Below are 14,931 nucleotides of genomic sequence, written 5' to 3'. Positions count from 1 at the left end.
TTCATTTTTTTCTGTTTTTTTGAGTTACTAATATTTTAGAAGTCCTGGAGCCTACCAAGATTTATTTATTTGAATAACATTGAAGAAGAAAAATGAAAGTACTTCTTCTTACATACAATGCTATTAAGATAAAATTTGGGTGAAATTGAAAATATACTTCAGTACATAGTACAGAAATAAATCTGGCTTTAGTCTCTTTATTTCCTTTCCAGGGCTATTCAGGTAATGTTTGGGGAGGGCACACATAGCCCTAGGGGCCTACCAAGGAGGGAAAGGATATGAAGAGCAGAGACCACAGCAAGCTTTTTGCTGACTCTTGCTAGCTTGGCAGAGTGTTTCCAGACTCCTTGCCCTGAGTAGCTAGGGAACATGAGCAAATTTAGTGTTATCATATCCAGCAGTCAACACACTTCTGGAAACTTCCCAGCCAAAGTCAGTAGTACAGCCAAACTCTCTACATTCATCCAGTGTTGGAAGAGTTATTCAAGTGGCATTTCATCATCATCATCAGGACTTACGTACTCTTATGCCCATTTCTCATGCAAAATAAGAAATTGCTGGTGAATTGTCTTCCCATGCCCCTCACAGTGTTAAAATTCCTGACCCTTGCTTTATGAGACTCAAACAGGATAGGAGACTTAGTAATGCTCATAAATAGTAGTTAAGTCTGAGTGAAGACCTCAACCTTATGAAGTTGCTGTCTTTAAATTAGGTGTCATTTTGTGATCTCCTGATGCTTACTGAATGGCCAGTTCTAAACATGATACAGAAGGATTCTCAAAGGCTGTCTTCATTCAGATTCTTTTTATTTTGATGTGCACTGTTAAGGTGTAACAGTAATGTACATAAAGTTGTAGGCAGTAGCCTGTTTTAGATATTTCATCGCTGTGTTGATGAGAGCAGCCATACAGGAGTTAGAGCTGGTCTGCAATACCAGTTATTCACTGTGCCCAAATCTTTGTTGGACACAGGAGCAATATGAGTTTAAAACAAACAAGTGAACAATACCCTTTTCTTTTTGTGATGGTATTGTGTGACTTTAAGCCCACAGCCTATAAATATACCTTAAAACAAAACAAAACAAAACAAAAAACTTCATAGCAAGTAGTGGGGCTAGATTCCAGTGAAGAATGCTGGGACTTCGATACTGGAGGAAAAACATTTCAAAACAGTTTTATGTCAGAAGGCATGTAACCTGTAAAACGGAGTAGCTGGAGATCTGGGAAAAAAATGCAGCAAAAAATTTTGCATAGTATAAATTATGTTATAGATCTGTAATATCTCTAAGGTCGCTGATTCTGGAAACATTCTATAAGGTGAGAGATACTGTAAAAACATCATTCTTTACAAATACTTATATATTTTATAGTCTTGAACTGTAGCCTAAAATCTGCTTTTCTGGTAGAATGTCTGTGTAATCTGGAAAGAAAAAAATTGAGGGAAGGAGTTTTCACTTCTGGGCTTCTCATGAAAAATCACTGCCTCACAAATCTCTTCCTTATGTTCATGTTTTCTAGTGGTAAAAGGAGAAATGAGTAATACTCCATATGGTAAATCGCAGTTAATTTATATTCTTGAATATGATACACTAGTCCTTTAAAATCCATTCTAAAGCCAGCTTCAACATACAAAAAAGTAAAATAAGTTCTTAAGTGAATAGAAGATGGTGTTCCCACCAGTATGGAGCGTGGTACTGGCTTTTGTCATTTAAAAATCCCACTGACATTACTTTGACGTTGAGTGTGACCTATGCTATCCAAGTGTTCCGTTTTCCCTTACATCTTGCTCACCATTGGAACAAAGTGATTTTTCTTTTTCATGTAAAGTATTTATTCATGGAAGGAGGGGCTTCACTACAATGGTTTCCATTGTTGTAGTTACACTGTTAAAAACAGGACAGATGAACTACTCTGACATTAAAAACATCACTCTTGCTGTCTTGATGCTGAGGATATAGCTGAGCCAATGCAATCATCAGCAGTTGTCAGAAGGAGACTTCCATCTCCCTCACTGCACCATGTCAGGTGCTGCAGGAAGGTTAGTGCTGTGAACAGTGAGTGATTCATTTTCAGTGGTGTGAGCTGGATCACGCTGTGACTGTGTGAGCACTGGTGCTGCCACAGGAGCAAAGGGTGGAGTGGGCTTGTCATTTTGGAACAGACATTTTCTCAGTGCAGTCGGTGGAGAATAGCCCTGAGAGCTGTCTTTGAGTGGAAGACATGGACCTGTACAGAGCGTGTCTGCACAGGTGACAGCTCTCGGTTGTTTAGGTTGGCCAGGCACACAGACTCCCAATGAACAGCTACGTACCTATGTTAATGTAGCCCTGAGGCTGAGCTTGATAGCTTGTGCTGCTTCTATCCCAGTTAAAAGTCGTGGGGTGTATTTTTATGTAATATCAAATACTTCATTGTTAGAGCTGCCCTTGTATTATATTCATTTCAGTGGTCTGTCGCAGGTGTGTGTGTGCGCTTCATGTCAGAAAGTTTTAGCTCTTGGGCGTAAGACTCAAGAAGTCATCACTGATGCTGCTTAGCATTTTATTACTCAGCATGTGGGAGAGCATCCTACCAGAGTTGGCCAAAGATGGCTTGTGTGTGGACTTTGAATGGCATGTCACAATTCCAGAAGCTTGGAGTCTCGCAACAGCTTGAAGAAACCATCTGTGAAAGAAAACAGCTTCCAGCTTCTAGCTCCCACTGTGGTAGAAACTTAATATATATATAAAAAAAAAAAAAAAAAAAAAAAAAAAAAAAAGTGCTGGCAAGGTCATTAGTGGCATTGTGTCTGTTGAGAAGGAAATATTCGTCCCACAGTTTTTTCTGTTGCTGTAGTGGGCCTATAATTATAATAGAAAGACTTCATAGAGTGCCATTCTATGAAGAGTTTGTGTTCCTAGGGCAGTAGTAGTTATTAATTAAAACTAAATGTTATTTCACTTGTTGTGTTGTGGCATAAGGACACAGTTGTGAAGTTCTGGATGTAAAATTAAGACACTGAATTGTAATATTCTTTTGCCACGTATGTTTTTTACATAGCCATCAAAACTGCTGACAGTTCATTTTGTAAATAAGCTAGAGTTATTCCTTTGCATTTATAAAGGAAATGGATAATGCAGAACAATCTGTGTCACTGTTGAAACCGAAGATGTGAAAATACAAGGGGAGAGAGACAAGAAATGTTTTTTTATTATTTAAACTATTAGCTCTAAAATTTTGGAAAATTACACTCAAAAGTGTAATTACACTTGGAGTAATTGTACTCTAAGTAATTACACTTTTGAGTGTAATTTTCCAAAATTTTAGAGCTAATAGTTTATTTAAGACCAACTGGCATCAAACGGGTTGATAGTCTGCATTTAAGCACTGAGTGGTGGATGCAAACTCTTAATCAGAGGGAGTACTGAAACTTTATCTGATAAATTGAATAATGATGTAACCTATTACCTGAAAGACCCTCTTTTTTTTGTATTTGCTTTGGCCAGTTGAGCTTTTAAAGTACCTGACTAGATGCATTGAAACACAGAAGTAATTCTAAGCAGTAGATCAATTTTTTCGTGTAATGCAGACATTTCCTAGAAGAAAATAACTTAAATAGTTCATTTCCTTTCAGTCATCTCAGAACATTTTTTGTTTCATTTATTTCTTTTTAAAAAAAAAAGCTGAATTGTTTTCATCTACAGAAGAATGTATATTTATAGTTTCCCTTCATCTATTCCATTTCCTTATCTAAAAATGAATAAAAGTGCTGCTGAAGTTTTCATAAATTATTGTTGCTACTTCAGAAATTTGTCTAAATTATGGGCTTACCTTATAAGAAACTTAGCACCAAGATGGGTAAAAGCATCTAAAATACCACAGAAAGGAAAACAGTACTCAATCTTGTGTTCAGGTTGACTTCTGTTTCTCTCCCTCTCCCCCTCTATTTGTAGTAGTCTAGTTCTAAAATAACTGCATTGTATCATAACTAATTATAATGTGAAAAATCTCTATATGGGAGTATTCCTTTTTCTTTCTTAGTACTCTTTTTTAATTAAAAGTTCGCATTTTTGAGTTCTTTAAGGGAAGGTTTGTGAGAGATGTAAAAGATTCTAGATGTTTTTAAGTGTCGTAGGAAGATATTTGATATTGATAACAATCTTTTTCTGCTTGCGTTCTGAATTAACAGAAGGTGTCTGGGACTCCTGACACTTTTGCTGATGCATAGAGTAACTGGTCAAGAGAAAGCATACCAAAACTAGATTTGAAGGAAGACTTGATCTTTTGCATTTTGGATGTGAATCTAACTAATCACTTGCTACCTAGTTTTGCACAGTTTCCATTAGACCATCGCCTCTGTGTGCTCTCCAATTTTCCATTTTGTGTCTGGTAGCAGTGGGAGGATGCTGATCTCCGGCTCCCAGTCATAATTTCTCTGCCTGTTTCTGGGCCATGTTTCTCAGACCTTTCTTTGTTGGATAAAACTCTGAACTTCATTGCTTTTTGATGATGTGCATCAAAGCAAAGGAATTGGTGCTGCAGACCAATATCATTAAATATCATGGAAGATCCAGCTCCATAAAGAGCTGTTTTTGCTAATTGCCGATGAGTATTCTAAACACCAGCAATTAGGCATAAGGCAGCAGTAAGACACTTAACTCTGATAATCAAAGTTAAACTTGCTGTAGGAACATAGGTGTTATCCCCGTAGATCAGACTGTAGGTCCATCTGGGTTTGCATTCTGTCCCTGCTAATGAGCTGTACTGATGTGTAAGAGTAATTAACGCCACACTGAAGTGTGATATTTAGGAACCCTTCAGTATTTCTGTGTTTAATATTATAATGCTACTTTTTTTCTGGAAAGTAGTATTTGCTAAACTGTTGAGGCCAGCCTATTTTTTTAGAAATACTTGAAGGCAGTAAGATGAAGAATAGCAGGGAATGATGACCAGAGAAAAGAGAGGAAATGTGGCCTCTCAGCAGCTAGATCCACTCTTGACAGAGCAGTTCTGATTTGTATTAAGGTTTCCCACAAGCCTGATTGGTGTCCATACCTCTAGACTAAAGTACGTTCCATCTCCTCTAAGATCTTTCATCTGAAAGATGAGCAGGCAAACATATGAACATTACATGTGACCATTTCAAGAAGACAATGTAGTGTTTTGAGGTGTGCGTGTGTGTGCAGAGAATATCTAACATAATTTCTTGTGATTTCAAGCAAATGTAAAACTGCTTATTTGTTGCTAACATTTCTGTCATTTGGAGTCTCCTGAAACATCTTGCTCCTGTTCTCCTAATGGTGAAGACAACACTAAAGTTGTGTGAGGTTGAGCTGTGCCCTCAGACTTTGCGGATGACAGCCAGCACGTTCAGCGTTCCAGTTCATTGCCACGGTTTATACCCTGTGTGTCTATGGACCTGAACTCTACGTCATAAGCAATGGATATTTTTAATAGGATTTGTACTCTTGTCTGAGATGAATGCAGGCCCACACACGTTGTAAGCTTTAATTACTTATCCTCTGGGGTCTGGTGCACATATTTGCATATGCTGTACCAATGGACCACCAAGATAATTCAATTAAATCCTTGCAATGGTTTTAAGAAGACCTGTAATTAAAGTGTTAATGATGGCTGTTTACTTTTACAATAATTATTTTTTATAAATTCTCAATGTCTGCCTTTACTTCATAAGAAATAGGATCTATTGTGAGTGAAAGCCTGAAATATAGGATGTATCTGAACACGGTGCCATGATTAAAATCAGTAGATATGCCATCATTTCAGCTGCTTTCTTTTGTCAGATTGTTAAATATTTCTAAGCACTTCCCAGATGATAATACATCTACTTTGCAGAAGCTTGCCAGGCCATTTTCCTTGCTCAGTAGACTGGGGAAATGTCTAGTTGTGACCTAATATATTCTGATAAAAGATTTCAGTAAGCATGGCTTTCTTCTAAGACTTACTAGGTAGTTAACAGAAAAGTGTTGATATTTAATAAAAATGGATGTGGTTGTGGAAGTATGCCCACTTCTAAGGCATTGGAAAAATCGTCAAGAAATTATGGAAGTCATGTAGCTGAAAACAATGTTATGTTGTTACACTCCTGCATAAAATGTTGGCTAAAATAAAAATGGGATTTGCTTCACTGACAGCATGATTCACCTAATGTTTGAAATAAATAGATCATTAATGATAGCAGATGGGATAAGGGGAAGATATTCATAGAAACTTGTCCAAAGGAGAAAGCTCTCAAGAGAAATAAGGAGTTTAACTATTTCTGTTAACACATAGCAAACTGATTGCTGATGTGCTTAGCTTGATTTGTGAGGCAAGGCAGTGCAATTTCACCAAGTCTCTTTGAAGTCTGCCATTGATCTTGAGGTACTAATTTACTGAAATAAAAATATATGTATGTATATATTGCATTTATAACTCAATAAAATTAAGCAGCTTTGCTTCTTTGTAGTTCTACAGCAAGAGTTTAATGGGACAATTGAGTGGTGCTGTAAATGCTACAATTATACTTCAAAAGTGTTTTGTAAAGGATGTCATTGCTGTAAGTTTGAGACAAACAAGATTTGGAGTTATATGATATGAGCTTAAAAAAAAAAAGTACTGAGCAAGTTGTGTCTTCTAACAAACAATCGAGCAGTCTTGAGTGAAGATAAAGAACAGCTGAAATATAAGGTAACCAGAAATGGAAACAAGGTGAAATACGAGCTCTGAGAGAATTAGAGTTTAAAGAGAAAGGGTGGTTATTTCAGTAATCTATATGTTTCTATTCAAGAGTAGTAAGTAGGGAGGGGAAGAAGACATGACAGTGAAAGTATGGAATATTTGCACAAGAGTGGAAAGTTGAGGAGGGAAATGCATGCACAGTTAAGAATTTTTGTGGTGTTCTAATAAAAAAAAAAATAAGGGGGGAGTGAGGGAGAGAGAGATAAGGCTGGTTTATGTGCTAAATGTTGAAAATAGCAAAATAGCAATCAAGCAGCAGATCATAAACTGAAAATTCATAGTGTGCTCTTTTCTCTGTGCTTAAGGGAAACAGCCCCACAATATGGTGGAAATTAGTATGAAAAGAAATTTCATTCATAATGTATGTTGGGGGGGAATATCATTAGTTCAGAGAACTGTAAATAATAGAGCAGGATTACAGCAATTTACTAAATACCTAGATTTTGTGAAAATAAGTCACTTGCTGTCCTGGAATATTTGTTCTATACCAGAGAGCTTCAAAGTATATGTAGGATTTACTGTTTCTGTTATTAGATCTGTTGTTACTACATCCACAACTATTTATCAGTGAAACAGAAGAGTTTTCTTTATCTTTTTTCTGTCTCTGAGCTCTGTTGAGCTCCTTTTTGAACCACAAGTGGGGAGGAGTCTGGACTGAATTACAGGATAGTCATGGTTGTCAGTGCTTGAGAGGTGAAGAGAAGTGATGGTCTCTTCAAGCTAAATGGAAATTAAAACACTGCACCACGGCTTTGACCTTATCTAGTGTCATGAATTGGAGACATTTAGTTCTTGAAACCATGTGAGCTTGCAGAGTATTCTCAGTTGAAAATACTTTTGATAACAAGATTGTTGTTGGCATGGGCCAGATATCAATGTTAGTGTGTGTGTATGTGTGTACACGTGTATATAAAGCAGCTTAATTTGTTTGCGTTCATTCTCCTTGTTATATTTTTTTTCAAAGCATAATTATTGGAAAACATGGAAAATTAGTTTAAGGAACTATTAGAGTAGGCTTCTCTTGCAAAATAGCCCTAGAATTTATAATGAAGTAAAATGGAAGCATAAATCAATATTGATTTTTAAGTTCGTACATCTCTAATATTTTCTCAATATTGCATTTCACTTATACTTCCAACGCTAATAAATCACGAAGCCCAGGCTTGCAGAACTAAGCTCAATAATATGTGTTAGAGATGATACTCCGTCTAGTGAGCTTTGATAAAAACATTTAAAGCTGTTATACAGCTATCAAGTAGCTAAATGTTCACTAAAAAACTTTTACTGAAAGTTATGCTTCAATTTGTGGGGGGTGGCTAAGAAAGCCTGGCTCCTGTCTAATTTCCAAATTATAGTATCTGGTGTGATGAATTGCTCCAGGTTGAGGTACAGTTGTGATCTTGCAGTTAAAAGAGACAAATGCACATAGACCATGTAAGTTCAAGTCGGGGTTATTTCTGGTTCTGAAAACCTTTAACATATAAGTAAATACCAATTAATATTTTCTAGTTAACTCTTCTTAACTAAGTTAACTCAGTGGCTTTGTGTAGTCTGCTGTTATGACCAATCTAGCTGTAGCAGCAAAGAGTGCTAGCTTGTTTTATCAGGACAGCTGTTGTCTGTCAGTTCTTGTCCTCCAATATTCATCTTTTATTTCTTCTGCCCTCACTGCCTCTTTAGGAGAGGCTGCAGCTTTGCTGGATGGGAGAGGTGGGTATTTGGGCAGCATTAGCTGGTTGGACATCTGCCGTCAGTCTTCAACAGGGAGAGGCAGTAGCAGCTGGATTGGAGCATCCAGTGTTACTTCTGGTCCACAAGCCACCTGCTGAACCATATTACTCCAAATCTTATTTTTCTTTAGAAAATACATTGTAGTCTTTTAATACAAAAGGGTTATGTTACGCTAGTTTCTGGAAGCTTTCTATGTAGTTAACCATTAAGGAGCACTAAGATTTCCAATATCTAATCTGAGATTTACAGATAGTTGTACCTTGTAAACACCTACCTTCCCATTTTCTCAAACAATCTCAGGCAGCAAACAATGTTGTAGCCATTTTTACTGTAGAATAATTCTCTGACAATTCTCTTCAACGGCAGTGCTATTATCAAACTAAGTTATACACTGTACACAGGGCTTAACATGTATACAGCAAAATCTTACGTACGTTGGTGACACACAGCAAGTACATTTCACAAATTGGTACACTTTTGTGGCCTTTACTGAATCTTAGTATCTTACAACTTCCCAAATGTTATCTATAAAGTGAATTAGACATTCCCCTAAACTTCTGGGAAAACAATGTTAATTCTATCATGAGAAGGCTTTGCTTTTATATAATTATTTTCATTAAAATATAAATCTGGTTTTAGAAGGGTCCCACTGTAGGAGAGGGTTATGCTTTCAGGGCAATAGTGTTGTGGTTTTTTGTTTGTTTTTTTGTTGTTGTTGTTTGTTTGTTTTTTGGGGGGAATAAATATTAATATCTTATGAATATATGTTTATTTTGAGAAATAAATATCAATAATGATTGAAATGTTGTGTAGAGATGTATATAGCTGTATAGAGATGTCCAGGTGCTGTTTTACTACAGCAGCAGCAATGATACCCAAACTCCCATGACTGTAACAGCCTCCCTTTGAACTGAAAGAATCTGGAGAACAGACTTGTTGTCTGAAAAACCTTAAAGCAGATGAAGAAAGTGGCGGCAGCAGCACCTATAGATTAGTTGTTGCATTGTCTGCCAAGAAAAATTAGAGTTTTGCGAGCACCTTCCCAAGTATGTGCACGCCCAAAGGATCCTAAATGCTTTGCTTATAGCAGTGTATGTGATGTTATACAGGTCTGTCAGCATTTTGTGTGCTTTGAAACTTACTGTCTCTTCATACCTTCTTTTGTAGAGACTCCCTGATGTTAAATTACTGTACTCGTATGTCTTTGAGTGAAGCCAAGCAATGTGGTTTCCAAAGTTGTTGTTTAAAAACTTTAATTGAAAAAAGACTCATAATTGTAGAGTATGACAATACTGACAAAAAAAAAAAATGCTTGCATATGCTATTTACTGTACAATGTGGCATTACAGATTTAGTAAAGCAGAAGATTTTGTACAACCACAGACCACATCCTTTCTAACAGTTGTGTAGGGACTGCATTTACTTAAATTTTTTCCAAATTCAGACAACTTTTTATTAGATAACTGTAAGTTACTGCATTTATTTCAGCTAGTAATGAGACATTCTTATGTTAGAAAGCAAGCATACACAGTAAAAAAATTGCTGATGTGATTATTTTTTTATTGTTTTTCCCTAGTTCAGGAATGAAATGCTTCAAAGAAGCTGAATGAAACTGGACTGGACTTGTCCTTATATGTGTTTCAAGTTTAATCTTACCTTCAAATGTCAGTGCAAAAAAAAAAAAAAAAAAAAAAAAAAGCATTAATCTGGAGAAGAGAACTACATTGGTCATGTAATTTTTGCCTTATCTGTAATTTTAAAATATTTTGTAATGAAGCATGTATAAAAAACGTATAAATTTGCCTCTCATCTGAAGTATCTCTATGTACTATGTGACATAAAAGGCTTGCATGCTTGCATAATACAGTCTCGATTGTCAGACTGTAAGTCTTACCTAAGGCTTAGAATAAACGTTAGGAGGCAGATGTCTGGTATACCAGTCTTCTGAAATGTATTCTTCAGCATTGCCAAAAGGAGCAGTTTTTCTAAATTACAGATAGAGTTTTGTTGAAAGTTGTGTCTTGGTTTATGATTTTGTTTGTATTCTTTCAGTGAAGTAGAACTCAGCCTTTGCTTTGATGGTCACAATGAGAATGAGCAAATGAGAAGGTCTTAGCATCTACGGCCGTATAAATAACGTATATAAAGAAAGGGCATGAGAGAAGCTTTGAAGTGGCATCTAGCTTTAATTTCAGTGGGAGAAAACCAGATGCGTCTCTGGGAGTTCTGGTTCAGCTCTGTTTTTTTTTGGTTTTTTTTGAGAGTACAGGAAACTCAAGCAAATCATACAGTGGAGAGACCCCAAACTAGATATCCCCACCCTTGTACTCAGATCTTTCTCACCACTTTCACTTTGGAGTGAACTGCCCTGTTCCAGAGAAATATAGTGTGACCCTTCAATTTTGTGTGCATCCTCCTCTACCAACTGGATAAGACATCTTTCTTTTTTTTTTTTTTTTTTTCTCCCATTTCTAGTGCTATAATCTGAATTGATTTCCTATCCAAAAAATCCTGGTACTAATAAAGATCATAGCAATTTCAAAATGACAAAACTGGACAGAATTTTCAATTTGATGATTTCACAGTGCTGCTGGTTAGAAGAAAACATGGGAATACACTGGATTTTGGGGTCAGCAATCCTGTAAAACACAAGGTAAAACTAAAACAGCAAGTGCCACTCTTGGAGTTGTGCATTATGTTGTTACTCACAAATAGAATAATATATCTGAATAATGTATTTGAGGGTTTTTTTTTTAGTAGTCCTTGCATCACATTTGGCTATCAAAAAGATTGCTGTTTACTATACTTTTATGGAGTAGATTAAACCAAGATTTTTTAAACATGTCTAGCATTGATGAAAAGAAAAATAATACTGCCTTTTAAAGAGACAAAGACTCTCAAGGAATGGAAAGGAGAAAGAGTGGATAAGAAGGCAAATAATGTGAGTCAAATTCAAGGTTGTAGTCAACTTCTAACTTGAACAAGATAAATTCTTTTTCTCTGAGGGCTTGTCCGTGTGCCAAAGCTGAGCTACCTGCTAAATGATGCCAAAGCCTGCAGTGTTCAGAGGAATGGATCAGGAAGAAGTTTAGAAATGCAGAGAAAATAGGTTAAATTGTCCTGTTCAGTTGTCTTACTCTGAGATAGCTAAAAATGGAACTTATCCCTGAGCAAGCTATTTTAGTGTGGCTTTTTTTCTTCTGTTGTTTGATTTGGTTTAAATCCTTTTACAGCAGGTGACTTTCCAGGCCCACTATGGGAATCAAGAACCAAGAATTAACTTGATACATGCAAGAACTATGACTTATCCTGCTGCTCTCTCGTGTCATTTCAGTCAGCTGTGTCCATTTCTGGAGTCCAACACATCCCAGTGGAAAACATTAATAGTTTGTGCCACATACTGAGTCTTGAAAGTATCCTCACGAATACTGATGATATATACGGGGAATTTTTTTCTACCTTTGCTCTAGTGTGTAGCAAGCCATTAATACAAACTCACTATGGATGCTAAAATACCAAAGGCCAGTTTACATCCTTTAGTATACGCACAGCAATGTATGTGTATAGTTACCCTGTGCTATCAAAGTATTGTTACCAAAAATTGATCAGAGACTTCTGTGGAATTTTTTTCCTTGGAGATCTTCAAAAGCTGCCTCGATGTGGTCCTGGGCAACGTGCTTTTGGTGTTCCTGCTTGAGCAGATGGCCTCCAGAGGCCCCTTCTAACCTCAACCATAAGTGTGTTATTTCCATATGTCTTGGAGGCTTTATCTCTGCACAACCGGAAAGTTAGCATGCTGGCTTCTTGCTGCCTTTGTCGAAGTAAATCAGTCTTTAGCATGTAATAAAAGTACAGACACAAAAATATGCAGAGCTGAAACTCTGAATTGCAGACTGGAGTTTGTATAAAATTGAAAATTATGTTTTCAGTAAAAGAACATATTTTTGCTTTATTTCCCCTAAGATTTATTGATGAGATATAAAGCTTGTGTGTAGACCCAAAGTGACGTTTCTTAGATAACTGAACAACTGTCTAAGTTGGATGTGGAAAAGATTGTGACTGTTGAGTGGTAGCTTTTAATGAAACTTTCTGTAAGATTTGGTTTAAAACAAATGCCTTTACCTACTGTTACGTAGGAGAGTTATGACAATAATTACCAAGATACTCTACATTTTACACAAGTATTTTGAGGAGTCTTGTCAAAATACCAGCTAAGTGAGTGCCAAAAATGCAGTATTTCATATGAGTAATGAACAGGTTTTCAAATTGATTTATTTGAAGTCTATTCATCCAGTTTTATAGTATTTATAGTAGTCACACTTCTGTACAAGCTGATTTTCCAGCATTTACTCATGAGATTTCATCTCCTCCTAAGCTGAAGAGAAAGAAAAGATTGTTCTTCCATTTTCTCTCCTGTTTAGAGAGAAGTGACTGGGAAGATTTCTAAAATGCTAGAAAGAATTTCATATCCCACAGGAGAGCACTTCATGTCTACGATTTTTCTTGCCTTTTGTATATAATGTCAGCTACACTTTGATACATCTCAATGCCAAATAGAGTAGTAAGGAAAAAAAAATGTGTTTTGTCCAAAACCATTTTGATACTTTCAGAGTACTGATTCACTATATGGTTTGAGACTGAAACAAAATATTCTTAAACAGATCTGTCCTTGCACCCACTCTTCTCTCTACTCTTTTCCTCTCCATTTCCATTTTCCCTTCTGGTTTTGTATGACTGTCCCTCTAGGATCTTTGAGTGTTGCCTGTTCCTTTGTCAGTGTGGGCCAGGTGCACTCACACAGTTCCTGAGATGCGCTACCACTGTAGCAGTCTGATTATTGCTGCTCCTTGACCAGAAGTCCTGGTCCATTTTTTGAACATTTCTGGACATCAGCTGATAGCCAGCTGTCAAGGTTTAACGTGAACAGTATCATTTTGTCAAAACCTATGAAGTGCTAGCTCATCTCCATTTTATTTTCTGTTTGGTAGGAGAGTTTCTGAAATGTTTGAGTGAATAAAGAAAGTTTTTTTGGAAGTGAAGAAGAGGGATAATTAAATAAATAAAGCAAACACAGGATGCTTCTTCAGGAATATTTAATTTCAGTTTACTTCTGGACCATTTTCACTTGAAAGGTGTTTGTGGGATCATGGCTGTTTGGAATGGTACAAACATTCTTGCAGTGGTCTGTCTCCAGTCCTCTCATTGGGATGGATGAGCTGCTCCAACAGAAGCTTCTTTAGAAGCTGACCTTAGGATTCTGCTGAATTTAGTGAGAAGATAAAGATTAATTACTGGAGTTCATCTCATTAGCTAAGCTCCATAACATGTCTATCCATTTAGGTGTCTGTAAACTGCAGCAAGGGGAGGCAGAGTGTGCAATGAGCTGGGTTAGAATTCTAATCTTGGACTTCAGGTTTATGCAGATTCGTCCAACTATCCATTGTTCGTGAAAGTAGGGTGAATATTTTATTAGGCTCTTATATGGAGGTAACTTGTAATTAAGTTATGCTCAAAAATTGCAAAGTGATTATGATTCAAAGGGATTTTCAAGAACCTGGGGAATGTTAAGATAGTCTTGTAAAGTCTAGGTTGTTTGATAAAGTGAGAACGGTAGAGAGCAGAACATTTTCAAGATGAGTTGTGCTTCTTAGTTTTGAAAGCTGAAAAGGTTAGGCAAACAGGCAATAAAAGAAGTATCTGCTAAGGACAACGTGGCATTCAGGACTCCTGGTGTTTTGCACCTCTTCTGCCACCTTACAGCTGAAGCACATTTTTTTCCTCCAGGTTCTCTGCCCAGGAGTATTTTTAGTGCTGAACTTGTGATAAAAGAAGGCATAGTGTTATATAAAATCTTACAATGAATAATAACTTTTAAAAAAGTATTCTTTGCAGAAGTAAATATTTTAAATGGAATTATTGTTTCTTCATCATTTACAGTGCTGTTTTCAGTTACTGTTGTTTTGCTTTCTGCATTATATAATTTGGATGACATTTATGCTTTTAACACTTTAAATAATATGAGGTGAGTTCATTGTGAAACACCTGTGATATATCCACCTGCAGTCTGTGCTCATTGCCCAGCCTTAGTCTGAATACAGCCTGTGTGCTTTTAAATCACCGAACCAAGTTTAAATTTCATCAGTGCCCCTTTCCAGCTCTCTTCCTACATGACATAGGGGAGAGTTTCCAGGGAGAGTGTTGCAGTCCATCCTCCTTGCTCCTCACTGTGTCACAGGCTTGCTGCTCTGCCAGTTGGCAGCTCTGCGCTTGCAGGCGTGCTCGCACGTGGCATGACTGGGGCTGTGAGACCCTGCAGCATGGAGGGACACCACAGGTACAGAGGCCCTGGTCTGCGGCAGGAATGAGCTGGTTTGCACATCCTGGGGGCAGTAAATGCAACTCATCTTGACCCCATCCCTCCAATCCCCTCTTGGACTGGATTGTGCTAGTCGAAATATTTCCTTCTTGAGTGGCGGTAACT

This window comes from Netta rufina, assembly GCF_964035555.1.
Source record: "Netta rufina genome assembly, chromosome: 1".
NCBI lineage: Eukaryota > Metazoa > Chordata > Aves > Anseriformes > Anatidae > Netta > Netta rufina.
Note: the sequence above shows the minus strand (reverse complement) of the source record.